General features: G+C 39.5%; 1 long non-coding RNA gene across 1 annotated transcript; it reads left to right on the forward strand.

Moving 5' to 3' along the window:
* The first annotated feature begins 465 nt into the window (after positions 1 to 465).
* On the forward strand, positions 466 to 1,155 carry LOC144330193 (uncharacterized). The gene is made up of 2 exons (XR_013396140.1): positions 466 to 546; positions 1,026 to 1,155. It is a non-coding gene; the product is annotated as an uncharacterized LOC144330193 (long non-coding RNA).
* Positions 1,156 to 14,070: the final 12,915 nt, after the last annotated feature.

Raw genomic sequence — 14,070 nt, forward strand, 5'->3', positions numbered from 1 at the left:
TAATTTTTATAATTCTACAAAAGACTCAACATATTAACTTAAATTGTATTTTCTAGACCCTTAGTTAATTTTTAGTACTTGAGATAATATAAACTTGAGTTAACTAATGAATGATCTTGGGACAACATAATTTTAATATATCTGTGTTCTTATTTGATTCTTCACATAGTAGTGATCAATTACCAGATTTAAAAAGATGTATAAATATCTGGGTTAAAAATATATTTTTAAAATAGACATATGTCACCACAAGTTAGTACTGAAAGTAATCTTTCCTTGTATACTTCATTTATGTTCCTATCTGGAATGTAAAACAGTCTCTACAACTTCATATTTTTGATATGTGGAGGCTGGACTTTGGGAAGACACACAAGCATTTAAAACAGTACATGATATCAAGAAGCCTGTATTAATTGATTGGAGACATTCAGGAGTAACATTATTTTTGTCTCTATTTTGCTTCATAGAATGTCAAAGAATAGACAAGTCCTCTATGTGAACATCAAAAGCCTCTTCTCCGGCAAATGGATGCTGCGCACCTTGTCGGTGAGGGAGGAAGTTGGTATAGCATCTGTGGAGAGCCATTCAGCAATATCTATTCTAACTGGTTTTTTGAACATATTGGTGTTTGTGAGGTGCAAGCAGTTGAGGAAAAAAAATCATTATTTGCTCATAACACTAACTTTCTTTCATACTACTTTGAATCTCCATTTTCTATGCTTTCATGAAACCGTGGGTAGATCTGACAGCTTTTCTGGTCACTTCCGGTTATGAGTGAATAGTCTCGCTTTCTGGATATTAACAAATTTGGTCCAGTTTCATATCAAAGCTTTAATCTCATCCAGTTTAATGCTTCTTCCCAATCCCTGGCTCAGTCCTCACCTAGGCTCAGAAACCTAAAGCCCAGAAAAGATGTCCTGCTTGGCTTCTCACTATTTCTCTCTTAACTCTTTTCCTCTATTTCTGCTATGATTCGAGTGTGCCTCCTCCAAAATTCATGTTGAAACTTGGTATGTCCCCTCTAGAGAATGCAGCAACAAGGTGCCATCTTGGAGGAGAGAGCATTCCCCAACAAGACACCAAACCTGCTGGTGACTTGATCTTGGACTTCCCGGCCTCCAGAACTATGAGAAATAAATTTCTGTGGTTTACAAAGTATCCATTCTGTGGCATTTTGCTATAGCACAGAAATGGACTGAGACACTTTCTACTTTACTCATCTTGTGACCTCTGGTTCCCTGAAGTCTGGCACAGGGGGAGAAAGAGCAGCAAAGGGTGGAAAAGATCTTTAGTGACTGAGACAGTTGTAATCCAGCTTTGGTGCCCTCTGTGTGCGGCCAATGTCCAAATGCTTGACTTTCTACGAGATGATGTTGAGGCTCACTGGAGACCTTTACCCGAACTTCCTTACCCAGCCAACATGCTCTCCATTTTAAAACTCCCATACTCAGACCTTGGCACCCTGCACCCCCCAGCCCAGCACCTCCAGCCTGTTTTTGGAGGGATACTTTTCAATTCTAGTTCCCTTCCACAGGGACCACATCAGACCACAGGAACACTCATCCCATCACTGGAGGAGGTAAGGCTGCACCCATGCGTATTAAAACTATACCCAAGGGATTCTATTTAATGGAGGTGACTGATTGATGGCACAGAAAGAAATTGATGCCATTGAAAGAAGAATTTATTTTGTATATTTCCTAAAAGAAGGGGACATGTCACCCCTCCAAGACTACAGGGGAAATACCAGGTTTGGACAGGCAGAAGCAAGAGTGAGGGGAAGGCCTAGGCCACAGCCTTTGTTGAGGTTTCCATGGGAAAAGCAAGAAGGGCAGAGTAAGCAGTTTAAGATTGGCTATTTGAATAATTCCAGAGGGCTTTGAGGCATAGGGGTTGCCTCTATTTGCTTGGTACCTGACCTGGGATGATTTTAGATAGGAGGGTGGTTTAGCTTGGTATTTGAATTAGATATGGAGGTGGTTGGGGCTATAGACTTAGGATTTGTTGGTTTGCAATGAAAGATGTGCTTGTAGGCAAGTTGTTATTATTTTTAGGAATTAGCAAGCCCTGGGAGATGGAAAGGTAGTTCTCTCCCTAGGTCTATAAGGCCTGCAAATACTAGAGCATTAAAAATACAGAATATAAGGAAATCTAATTAGTATAATTGGCCCTACAGTGCCAAATAGACAAACACAGAATCTAAAAAAAACACGGAACACTATGGCAGCCTCTTCTCACTCTGCTCACAGAGGGAGCTCTGTCACAGACTGTGGCCTTTAGACCGCTTTCCTAGTAGTGACTCAAATACTAGTTTCTATATCCCCAAATTTTAAGGGAAACATGACAAGTTCCCTGGGTGACTCTTAAGAAGCCAAATAAGGTGACCCCCCCATTTGGCTTAACCTAAGAGGGAAACAAGCTCTAAAAAGGAGAAACGGTACATGGCTCTGACAACTCTCCAGTCTCTCATGCTCTAGAGAAACCCTGTCTTCTAATGTTCTACCTTTCCATGAACTCTTAGCCTTCTCTTATGTAACCTGGAGGCAGAGAAGAGGCTAAATGTGGAAGGAAAACAGGTATTAATGTCTCTGCGAGTCCCGAATAGGTGATTCATCACTTAGAGTTTGGTCTTTGAGGCCTTTGCTGAAAATCTAAGATAGGAAAATTCACATCTAATATCCTATTATGTCGTCAGAATTTAAAAATGTACATTTCTTTGGGCACAGCAATTCTACTTCTCTGCATTTGTCTTATAGATACATACATACATGTACAGAAAGACATACGTGCAGAGATATTCATTGCAACTCTATTTGTAAAAGCAAGAGTTTGGAAACAATATGAATGTCTGTTGACAGGGGATGTATTTTGGTGCATCCATTCAAGAAAATACCATGTAGACATAAAAAGAAAGAGGCAGCTTTGATGTACTGATATAGTATAATTTCCAAGATAGATCTTTAAGTGGAAAAAGCAAGGCACTAACATGCAAAAATGTACCCAATAAACAGTCTATGTGTATGAGTCTTTGTTAGTAAATGCACAAAATATCTTTGGAAAAATAAACTAAAATTTGGTAACACAGTTTGTCACTAAGAGGAAAAACTAGGGAATGAGTGCAAAGGAGATGTAGTTTTCACTGTATATGCTTCGTTATGTTTTGAATTTTTTACCATGTACATCTATTAGTCTTCCAAAATGCAAATTAATAGCTTTCCCTTCTGTACCGTGCCTAGCTATCCCTTGTAAGGTTCTGCACTCTATTTAGGAACAGAGGTTTTTCTTGTGATCTCTGTCTGTTTTCCTACCTTAATTACCAGGGCTGATTAATGTAGAAGGAAGTCCCAAAGTCCATTTCTTTCTTCTGCCAGAAAGTCTAGGTTTTAGCACAACTAGAATTACCCAATTGGTAGGTACCCTGGTGCTTCCATAGTTCTACAAAACTGTGTACCCCTAAATTGCCCTCCCCCACAAGCCCTATCATTCCAGAAGACAAAGAGAAGGAAAGAAAATGGAGAAAGCTCTTGTAATTGGTTTCAAGAATTTCCAAACTTTCTGGCTCCAGGCCTGGGTTATTGTCCATTGGTGACTTTACTATAGGTTCTTGCTGTTAGGATACTCTTCTCCTCCTCCCTTCAGAAAGAAAGTCGATGGGTGGGGAAACAGAATATGATACCAACCCTTGGTTCTTGTCCTACCTCTGCTTTGAGTTAGCTGTGAGACCTCGTCAGTAGCAGTTATAATATAATGGCTCATTGGCACTGAAGCTCACCCTGGCTCAATGTGCCAGGTATCCTACATGCATTACTTACCTAATCCTCCCAGTGACCCCATGAAATAGTGACCGTTATTAATTCTGTTTTATAGATAAATTAACTCTCTCACCCAAGGCCATACAGCAGAGCCAGGACTCTAAACCTTGACTGCAGAATATCTGGGACAATTTACCCAACTCTCTTATATTCTCATCCCTTAATCATAAGATACAGAGATGAAACAAAGCTTTCCATGGCCCTTCCCAGCTCAGGTTATGGCAAGACTTTAATGCTATGACTGCCTAGAGCCTGGACTTTGTCTCCCTTCTCTGCCACCTGAAACCTCCCAAATATTAGATCTAAGGCTTTTCTGCTCAGCCCAGAAACCCTAATGGCTTAGCCCAGGACTTCATGGCTCTGCCACTTCCTTCTGTGCTTCTAACTTGGAAAGCCTGGCACCCCAACTCAGCTTGCTTGTCAATAGTGATCAACAACCCTGTCAGGTGTCTTGGTAAATATCTCTTCCCTTTCCCCACAAAGGCTGTGGCACAAGTGCACACTCTCCTCACATCCTTCACTCACCCCATCCCATGGCTTTCCCTTTCTGAGACCCAGGTTCATGGAGATATATGAAAGGTCTTCAAAAACTTCACAGAAAATGAGTATTATGAAAACTGTGCATGAATTTCAAGAACATTTTGTACCAAAATAAAGTAAGTTGTTACAACATATCTGAACAGGATCTAGCTTGAGGTACTAAAAAAATAAGACATTAGTTTGAGCAGAGTCCTCATCAGAGCAACATGAATGCTGTTAAAATTTAAGCAAAAACAAACCTCAAATTTATGGTGAAGCTTGTGTGGAAGAATGACAATTTATGAAAACTTTATAGGGAAAATGCCTCAAGGAAATTAGCAGTTTACAAATGGATAACCTATTTTAAGAAGATGCAAGAGGATGTTGAAAATGAAGGCCACAGTGGCAGACCATCCACATCATAGTGAGGAAAAAATTAATCTTGTTCATGCCCTAATTGAAAAGGATTGATTATAATGGTAGAAACAATAGCCAACATTATAGACATCTCAATTAGATCAGCTTACACAATTCTGACTGAAAAGTTAAAATTGAGCAAACTTTCCACTTGACAGATGCCGAAAATGTTGGGCCCAGATAAGCTACAAATAAGAGCAGAACTTTCAGTGGAAATTATCCAAGTAAGATCAAGTGAGGTCAAGATCCTGAAGCATTTATTCAAAGAATTGTAACAGGAGATGAAGCATGGCTTTCCTGGTACCGTCTTGATGGCAAAGTACAATCAAAGCAATGGCTACCAAGAGGTAGAAGTAGTCCAGTCAAAGCAAAAGTGGACCAGTCAAGAATAAAGGTCATGGCAACAATTTTTTGGTATGATCAAGGCATTTTGCTTGTTGACTTTCTATAAGGCCAAAAAACAATAACACCTGATTTTTATGGGAGTGTGTTGAGAAAGTTAGCCAAAGCTTTAGCGGAATAATAACCAGGAAAGCTTCACTAGAGTCATTCTCCAATACAACAATGCTCCTGGTTATTCTGCTCATCAAACAAGGGCAATTTTGCAAGAGTTTCAATGGGAAATCATTAGGCACCCAGTTTACAGTACTGATTTGGCTCCTTCTGACTTATTTTTGTTTCCCAATCTTAAAATCTTTAAAGGGCATCCATTTTTCTTTGGCTGATAATGTAAAACACTGTATTGACATGGTTAAATTCCCAGGACCATCACTCCTTTAAAGATGGACTAAATGACTGATATCATTGCTTACAAAAATGTCTTGAACCTGACAGAGCTTATGTCAAGAAATAAAGTTTTAATTTTTTTATTATCTTTTTTAGAATTTTTGATGTGTATATTTAATTTTCTAATCCCTTTTTTCCCACAATCTTTTTGAAGTCCCCTCATATGAGGCAATGCCATGTAAAGTGCTTCAAGTTTCTCTTCCTTTCGATCTTCTCTGTGAATTTCTGTGATTCCCAAGGCAGAATCAGGTGCTCCTTCCTCTATGACATGTGGCCCCTCTTCATTTGTGAGGAAGTCCCTAGGGATTTTTTTTTTTTTTTTTTTTTTTGAGATGGAGTCTCACTCTCTCGCCCAGGCTGGAGTGCAGTGGCGCCATCTCAGCTCACTGCAAGCTCCACCTCCCCGGTTCACGCCATTCTCCTGCCTTAGCCTCCCGAGTAGCTAGGACTACAGGCGCCCGCCACCTCGCCCGGCTAGTTTTTTGTATTTTTTAGTAGAGACGGGGTTTCACTGTGTTAGCCAAGATGGTCTCGATCTCCTGACCTCGTGATCCGCCCGTCTCGGCCTCCCAAAGTGCTGGGATAACAGGTTTGAGCCACCGCACCTGGCCTGGAATCTTTTTTATCATTGTATTATTACTTATCATTGTATTATTACTTATCATTGTATTATAACTGTTTGTCTTCACCAGATTATGAAATTGAGAGTCATGTTTATCAACCACAGGGTCATGTTTATCTTTCTACCTCCAGCAAATTACCATAGAGCCTGACACACACACCACAGTCTCTATGAACATGGCAGAGTTTTTGCAGGATAAAAACTTAGTATTATATGTTTTATTTCTGACAGCAACATGGTGGTTGAAATGAGAAGAGTGAGATGTCAGACAGTGAGAACAGTTAAGAGGCGATAACCCAGGCCCCAAATAGCTGGGATCTGAATCAGGACAGGGGGAGCAGAGGGTAGATACAAGAGGTTGGTAAAATTGGGCAATTCTTGGAACCAATTTGATATTGAGGGTGAGGGAGGTGGAGCTTTATATATTGTAGTTCCTGGTTTGGGCAAATGGATGGATGCTGTTGCCATTGATTGAGATAAGAAATAGTTAATTGACAATAAAATATCAAGCTCCATTTTAGTCAGGTTGATTTTGAGGTAAATTTTTCAGCAGAGTTGGCTATTTGGATTTAAAACATAGAGGAGAGGTTTGGGTTAACAATATATTTGGAATGCACCAGGACCTACAAAAATCATTCCCTTAATAATTTCAAGACAGAAGAAAACAAAATTATTAGTAAGAGATGACAGTATTTGATGAAAAAATATATATATATATGCCCTTAGGAAGCATAGTTTTCTGTGTTGCCCTTTCTTTCTTTATTGAACTGTCTTCCATTTCTACAAGACTACAGCATAAACCATCTAAACACTATGGAAAATGGTTGTGTCTTGTATGAAATACGTTTTCAAAGACCCACATTGCAATTCACTTAGCTGGATAGGGGATGCCAAATGGCAACTCAGAGCCCTGATGAATAGGTCACTTTCTACTAGAGATTCAAAGAATCTTTCCCACAAAAAGGAAAGAAACCCGATTCTATTAGACCAAGTTGAGCCCTAATACTGAAGGGATTTTTCTGTCTATAAAGGTGAAGAAAAAGAAAGAATATTTTAAATAATTCTTTTTTTTTTTTTTTTTTTTAGGGATTTTTCTGTCTATAAAGGTGAAGAAAAAGAAAGAATATTTTAAATAATTCTTTTTTTTTTTTTTTTTTTTTTGAGACGGAGTCTCACTCTGTCGCCCAGGCTGGAGTGCAGTGGCCGGATCTCAGCTCACTGCAAGCTCCGCCTCCCGGGTTCACGCCATTCTCCTGGCTCAGCCTCCGGAGTAGCTGGGACTACAGGCGCCTGCCACCTCGCCCGGCTAGTTTTTTGTATTTTTTAGTAGAGACGGGGTTTCACCGTGTTAGCCAGGATGGTCTCGATCTCCTGACCTTGTGATCCACCCGTCTCGGCCTCCCCAAGTGCTGGGATTACAGGCTTGAGCCACTGCTCCCGGCCTATTTTAAATAATTCTTAAGAGGTGGTATGGTTACTTGTTTTTGGTTTTTTTTTTTTAGGCTTTTAGGAGTCTTGCTGTTGTTGCCCAGGGTGGAGTGCAGTGGTGTGATCTTGGCTCATTGCAACCTCCGCCTCCCAGGCTTGAGCGATTCTCCTGCCTCAGCCTCCCAAGTAGCTAGGATTACAAGTGCCTGCCATCACACCCAGCTAATTTTTGTATTTTTAGTAGAGGTGGGGTTTTACCATGTTGGCCAGGCTGGTCTTGAACTCCTGAACTCAGGTGATCCACCTGCCTTGGTCTCCCAAAGTGCTGGGATTACAGGCGTGAGCCACCATGTCTGGCCGATTACTTTGTAATAACAACACAAGATAGCAGCCAGCAGGTTATCCCAGAGAGTTTGTGCATCTGGACTGCTGCAGGCTTTTTAATTTACTCAAATAATTTAAATTTAAGTCCTAGTAAATCTAAAATTAGGGTTATCATTCAAAAGTTGCTGGAATGAATGTTTCAATCAGCTAGTGAGATCTTCTTTCTGGTGCAGAACAGCTCAGAGTATTTGCTTCTGGTCACAATGGACTATCAAAGAAAATGTCCATGACCTACAAACATTTTCTTGCGTGTGCAGACAAGAGTACTTGAATTTCCAGAATCCAAAGATAAGGGAGTAAAACAAACAGCAAGGCACATAAGCATTTGCATTTTTACACTAAAATCTATTTATCTCTTTATCCTCAACAAATGGAAATTATCAGTTAAGAAGAAAAGAATCCTGAATAGCTAAGAACACTAATAAAATTGCAGAATTTTGAAGAACAAAGAAATGATGAACTATGGACTCTTTTGTCATGAATCATGGGGTAAACTGCTAAAAATTAAGTAATCTCTTGGAACTGTTTGTAAAAATTTGGGGACAAATCCTAAGAAGTGTTTATTTAGAAACTTTAAACAACTAGCCAACAGGCATCACCTTAATTTTATTACTACAATGTCAGTAGACAAAGCAGCCAAACTGGGAATAAAGTAGAATCTGATATACCAACAGATGATGATTTTGGTGGAAAGCAAAATGTAACAACAAATGGATATTGTTAAATTACTGGGAGAGGAAATTTCTGAAGCAGATCATTTCACTAGTGGTTCAGAACAGAATAAACAACAATGCCTTGAAAGAAATGGCAAATATTGTGCTTTGGACAAATGCTTAAATTAAGCTCCAAGGAATAAAGGCTCTAGGATAATTTCTATTTCTTTTAAGTTGCAAGCTTCTCTTAGGGCCTTACGGAGAACCTTCATGAACTGTTGGTGCAAGCTGACGTCCACGACATGTGGGTACACAATCAGTTCGTGCTACCTTATTGAGATATTTTACTACCAAAAATTTTCTCCCTCTAAAACAGTGACCCCCAATCTTTATGGCACCAGGGACCAGTTTCATGGAAGACAATTTTTCCATGGACTGGGGAGGCAGCGGGGGGATGGTTTCCGGATGAAACTTTTCCACTTCAGATAATCAGGCATTAGTTAGATTCTCATAAGGAGTGTGCATCCTAGATCCCTCACATGTGCAGTTCACAAAAGGGTTTGTACTCCTATGAGAATGTAATGCCCCTGCTGATCTGACAGGAAGCAGAGCTCAGTTGGTAATGCTGCAATGCTTGCTTGCCTGCTAGTCACCTCCTGCTATGTGACCCGGTTCCTAACAGGCATTAGACCAGTACAGGTCCTTGGCCTGGGAGTTGGCGACCCCCTGCTCTAAAAGACTAACATGGTCTCCATCTTGTTACATTTCGTAGACACAGAAAACTTTTTTGGTATCTTTGTTTAATTTTACAAATTAAAAAAAAGGGCTAAAACTAAACATATTGTTTTGTAACTCATTTACATAGTTTTCTGTTCTACAGATATGAGTTACTAAATCTTTCATCCATTGTTAGATTTTCAGGTTGTTTCTATATATATTTGCACATTTCTATAGGATAAATTCTGAAAAGAGAGGTTGCCGACATCAATATGTTAGTTATATGTTTTGGCACAAATTAATTGAGTAATATTTGCTTTAAATACTTTAAAGATTTTGCATTTGAAATATTCTTTATTTACAAAAAATCTGTGTTACTATAAACACAAGTAGGTTTATTTCTTTTTTGTTTTTTTTAAATTTTTTATTATACTTTAAGTTCTAGGGTACATGTGCACAACGTGCAGGTTTGTTAAATATGTATACCTGTACCATGTTGGTGTGCTGCACCCATTAACTCGTCATTTATATTAGGTATATCTCCTAATGCTATCCCTCCCCCCTCCCCCCACCCCACCACAGGCCCCAGTATATGATGTTCCCCTTCCTCTGTCCAAGTGTTCTCATTGTTCAATTCCCACCTATGAGTGAGAACATGTGGTGTTTGGTTTTCTATTCTTGCGATAGTTTGCTGAGAATGATGGTTTCCAGCTGCATCCATGTCCTTACAAAGGACAGTAACTCATCTTTTTTTACGGCTGCATAGTATTCCATGGTGTATATATGCCACATTTTCTTAATCTAGTCTATCATTGACAGATATTTGGGTTGGTTCCAAGACTTTGGTATTGTGAATAGTACCAAAATAAACATACGTGTCCATGTGTCTTTATAGCAGCATGATTTATAATCCTTTGGGTATATCCCCAGTAATGAGATGGCTGGGTCAAATCGTATTTCTAGTTCTAGATCCTCAAGGAATCGCCACACTGTCTTCCACAATGGTTGAACTAGTTTACAGTCCCACCAACAGTGTAAAAGTGTTCCTCTTTCTCCACATCCTCTTCAGCACCTGTTGTTTCCTGACTTTTTAATGATCACCATTCTAACTGGTGTGAGATGGTATCTCATTGTGAATTTGATTTGCATTTCTCTGATGGCTAGCGATGATGAGCATTTTTTCATGTGTCTGTTGGGTGCATAAATGTCTTCTTTTGAGAAGTGTCTGTTCATATCCTTTGCCCACTTTTTGATGGGGTTGTTCATTATTTTCTTGTAAATTTGTTTGAGTTCTTTGTAGGTTCTGGATATTAGCCCTTTGTCAGGTGAGTAGATCGCAAAATTTTTCTCCCATTCTGTAGGTTATCTATTCACTGTGATGGTAGTTTCTTTTGCTGTGCAGGAGCTCTTTAGTTTAATTAGATCCCATTTGTCAATTTTGGCTTTTGTTGCCATTGCTTTTGGTGTTTTAGACATGAAGTCCTTGCCCATGCCTATGTCCTGAATGGTATTATCTAGGTTTTCTTCTAGGGTTTTTATGGTTTTAGGTCTAACATTTAAGTCTCTAATCCATCTTGAATTGATTTTCATATAAGATGTAAGGAAGGGATCCAGTTTCAGCTTTCTACATATGGCTAGCCAGTTTTCCCTGCACCATTTATTAAACAGGGAATTCTTTCCCCATTTCTTGTTTTTCTCAGGTTTGTCAAAGATCAGATGGTTGTAGATGTGTGGTATTGTTTCTGAGGACTCTGTTCTGTTCCATTGGTCTATCTCTCTGTTTTGGTACCAGTACCATGCTGTTTTGGTTACTGTAGCCTTATAGTATAGTTTGAAGTCAGGTAGCATGATGCCTCCAGCTTTGTTCTTTTGGCTTAGGATTGTCTTGGCAGTGCGGGCTCGTTTTTGGTTCCATATGAAATTTAAAGCAGTTTTTTCCAATTCTGTGAAGAAAGTCATTGGTAGCTTAATGGGGATGGCATTGAATCTATAAATTACCTTGGGCAGTATGGCCATTTTCACTATATTGATTCTTCTTATCCATGAGCATGCAATGTTCTTCCATTTGTTTGTGTCCTCTTTTATTTCATTGAGCAGTGGTTTGTAGTTCTCCTTGAAGAGGTCCTTCACATCCCTTGTAAGTTGGATTCCTAGGTATTTTATTCTCTTTGAAACAATTGTGAATGGGAGTTCATTCATGATTTGGCTCTCTGTTTGTCTGTTATTGATGTATAAGAATGCTTGTGATTTTTGCACATTGATTTGGTGTCCTGAGACTTTGCTGAAGTTGCTTATCAGCTTAAGGAGATTTTGGGCTGAGTTGATGTGGTTTTCTAAATATACAATCATGTCATCTGCAAACAGGGACAATTTGACTTCCTCTTTTCCTAACTTTATTTCTTTCTCCTGCCTGATTGTCCTGGCCAGAACTTCCAACACTATATTGAATAGGAGTGGTGAGAGAGGGCATCCCTGTCTTGTGCCAGTTTTCAAAGGGAATGTTTCTGGTTTTTGCCCATTCAGTATGATATTGGCTGTGGGTTTGTCATAAATAGCTCTTATTATTTTGAGATATGTCCCATCAATACCGAATTTATTGAGAGTTTTTAGCATGAAGGGCTGTTGAATTTTGTCAAAGGCCTTTTCTGCATCTATTGAGATAATCATGTGGTTTTTGTCTTTGGTTCTGTTTATGTGATGGAGCACATTTACTGATTTGCATATGTTGAACCAGCCTTGCATCCCAGGGATGAAGCCCACTTGATCATGGTGGATAAACTTTTTGATGTGCTGCTGGATTCAGTTTGCCAGTATTTTATTGAGGACTTTGCATTGATGTTCATCAGGGATGTTGGTCTAAAATTCTCTTTTTTTGTTGTGTCTCTGCCAGGCTTTGGTATCAGGATGATGTTGGCCTCATAAAATGAGTTAGGGAGGATTCCCTCTTTTTCTATTGATTGGAATAGTTTCAGAAGGAATGGTACCAACTCCTCCTTGTACATCTGGTAGAATTCGGCTGTGAATTCGTCTGGTCCTGGACTTTTTTTGGTTAGCAGGCTATTAATTATTGCCTCAATTTCAGGGCCTGTTATTTGTCTATTCAGGGATTCAACTTCTTCCTGGTTTAGTCTTGGGATAGTGTATGTGTCCAGGAATGTATCCATTTCTTCTAGGTTTTCTAGTTTATTTGCATAGAGGTGTTTATAGTATTCTCTGATGGTAGTTTGTATTTCTGTGGGATTGGTGGTGATATCCCCTTTATCATTTTTTATTGCATCTATTTGATTCTTCTCTCTTTTCTTCTTTATTAATATTGCTAGCGGTCTATCAATTTTGTTGATCCTTTCAAAAAACCAGCTTGTGGAATCACTGATTTTTGAAAGGTTTTTTGTGTCTCTATCTCCTTCAGTTCTGCTCTGATCTTAGTTATTTCTTGCCTTCTGCTATCTCTTAAATGTGTATGCTCTTGCTTCTCTAATTCTTTTAATTGTGATGTTAGGGTGTGAATTTTAGATCTCTCCTGTTTTCTCTTGTGGGTATTTAGTGCTATAAATTTCCCTCTACACGCTGCTTTAAATGTGTCCCAGATATTCTGGTATGTTGTATCTTTGTTCTCATTGGTTTCAAAGAACATCTTTATTTCTGCCTTCATTTCATTATGTACCCAGTAGTCATTCAGGAGCAGGTTGTTCAGTTTCCATGTAGTTGAGTGGTTTTGAGTGAGTTTCTTAGTCCTGAGTTCTAGTTTAATTGCACTGTGGTCTGAGAGACAGTTTTTAAAATAATTTCTGTTCTTTTACATTTGCCGATGAGTGCTTTACTTCCAACTATGTGGTCAATTTTGGAATAAGTGAGATGTGGTGCTGAGAAGAATGTATATTCTGTTGATTTGGTGTAGAGAGTTCTGTTGATGTCTATTAGGTCTGCTTGGTCCAGAGCTGAGTTTGATTCCTGGATATCTTTGTTAACTTTCCGTCTTGTCGATCTGTCTAATGTTGACAGTGGGGTGTTAAAGTCTCCCATTATTATTGTGTGGGAGTCTATGTCTCTTAGTAAGTTTCTAAGGACTTGCTTTATGAATCTGGGTGCTACTCTATTGGGTGCATATATATTTAGGATAGTTAGTTATTCTTGTTGAATTGATCCCTTTACCATTATGTAATGGCCTTGTCTCTTTTGATCTTTGTTGGTTTAAAATCCGTTCTATCAGTAGGATTGCAACCCCTGCCTTTTTTTGTTTTCCATTTGCTTGGTAGATCTTCCTCCATTCCTTTATTTTGAGGCTATGTGTGTCTCTGCACGTGAGATGGGTGTAGGACCCTCCGAGTCAGGCGTGGGATATAATCTCCTGGTGTGCTGTTTCCTAAGACCCTTGGAAAAGCGCAGTATTAGGGTGGCAGTCACCCATTTTTCCAGGTGCTGGGTGTTAGGGTTTCCCTTGGCTAGGAAAGGGAATTCCCTTAACCCTTGCGCTTCCCAGGTAAGGTGATGCCTTGCCCTGCTTTGGCTCTCACTAGGTGGGCTTCACCCACTGTCCTGCACCCACGGTCTGACACGCCCACGTGAGATGAACCCGGTTCCTCAGTTGGAAATGCAGCAATCACCCGTCTTCTGTGTCATTCACGCTGGGAGCTGTAGCCTGGAGCTGTTCCTATTAGGCCATCTTGGAACTGCCCCCTCAAGCAGTTTTATTTCATTCCCACTCTCTGGCTTTGATTAATAAAAAATTATA

Source organism: Macaca mulatta, chromosome 7, assembly GCF_049350105.2.
Source record: "Macaca mulatta isolate MMU2019108-1 chromosome 7, T2T-MMU8v2.0, whole genome shotgun sequence".
Lineage (NCBI taxonomy): Eukaryota > Metazoa > Chordata > Mammalia > Primates > Cercopithecidae > Macaca > Macaca mulatta.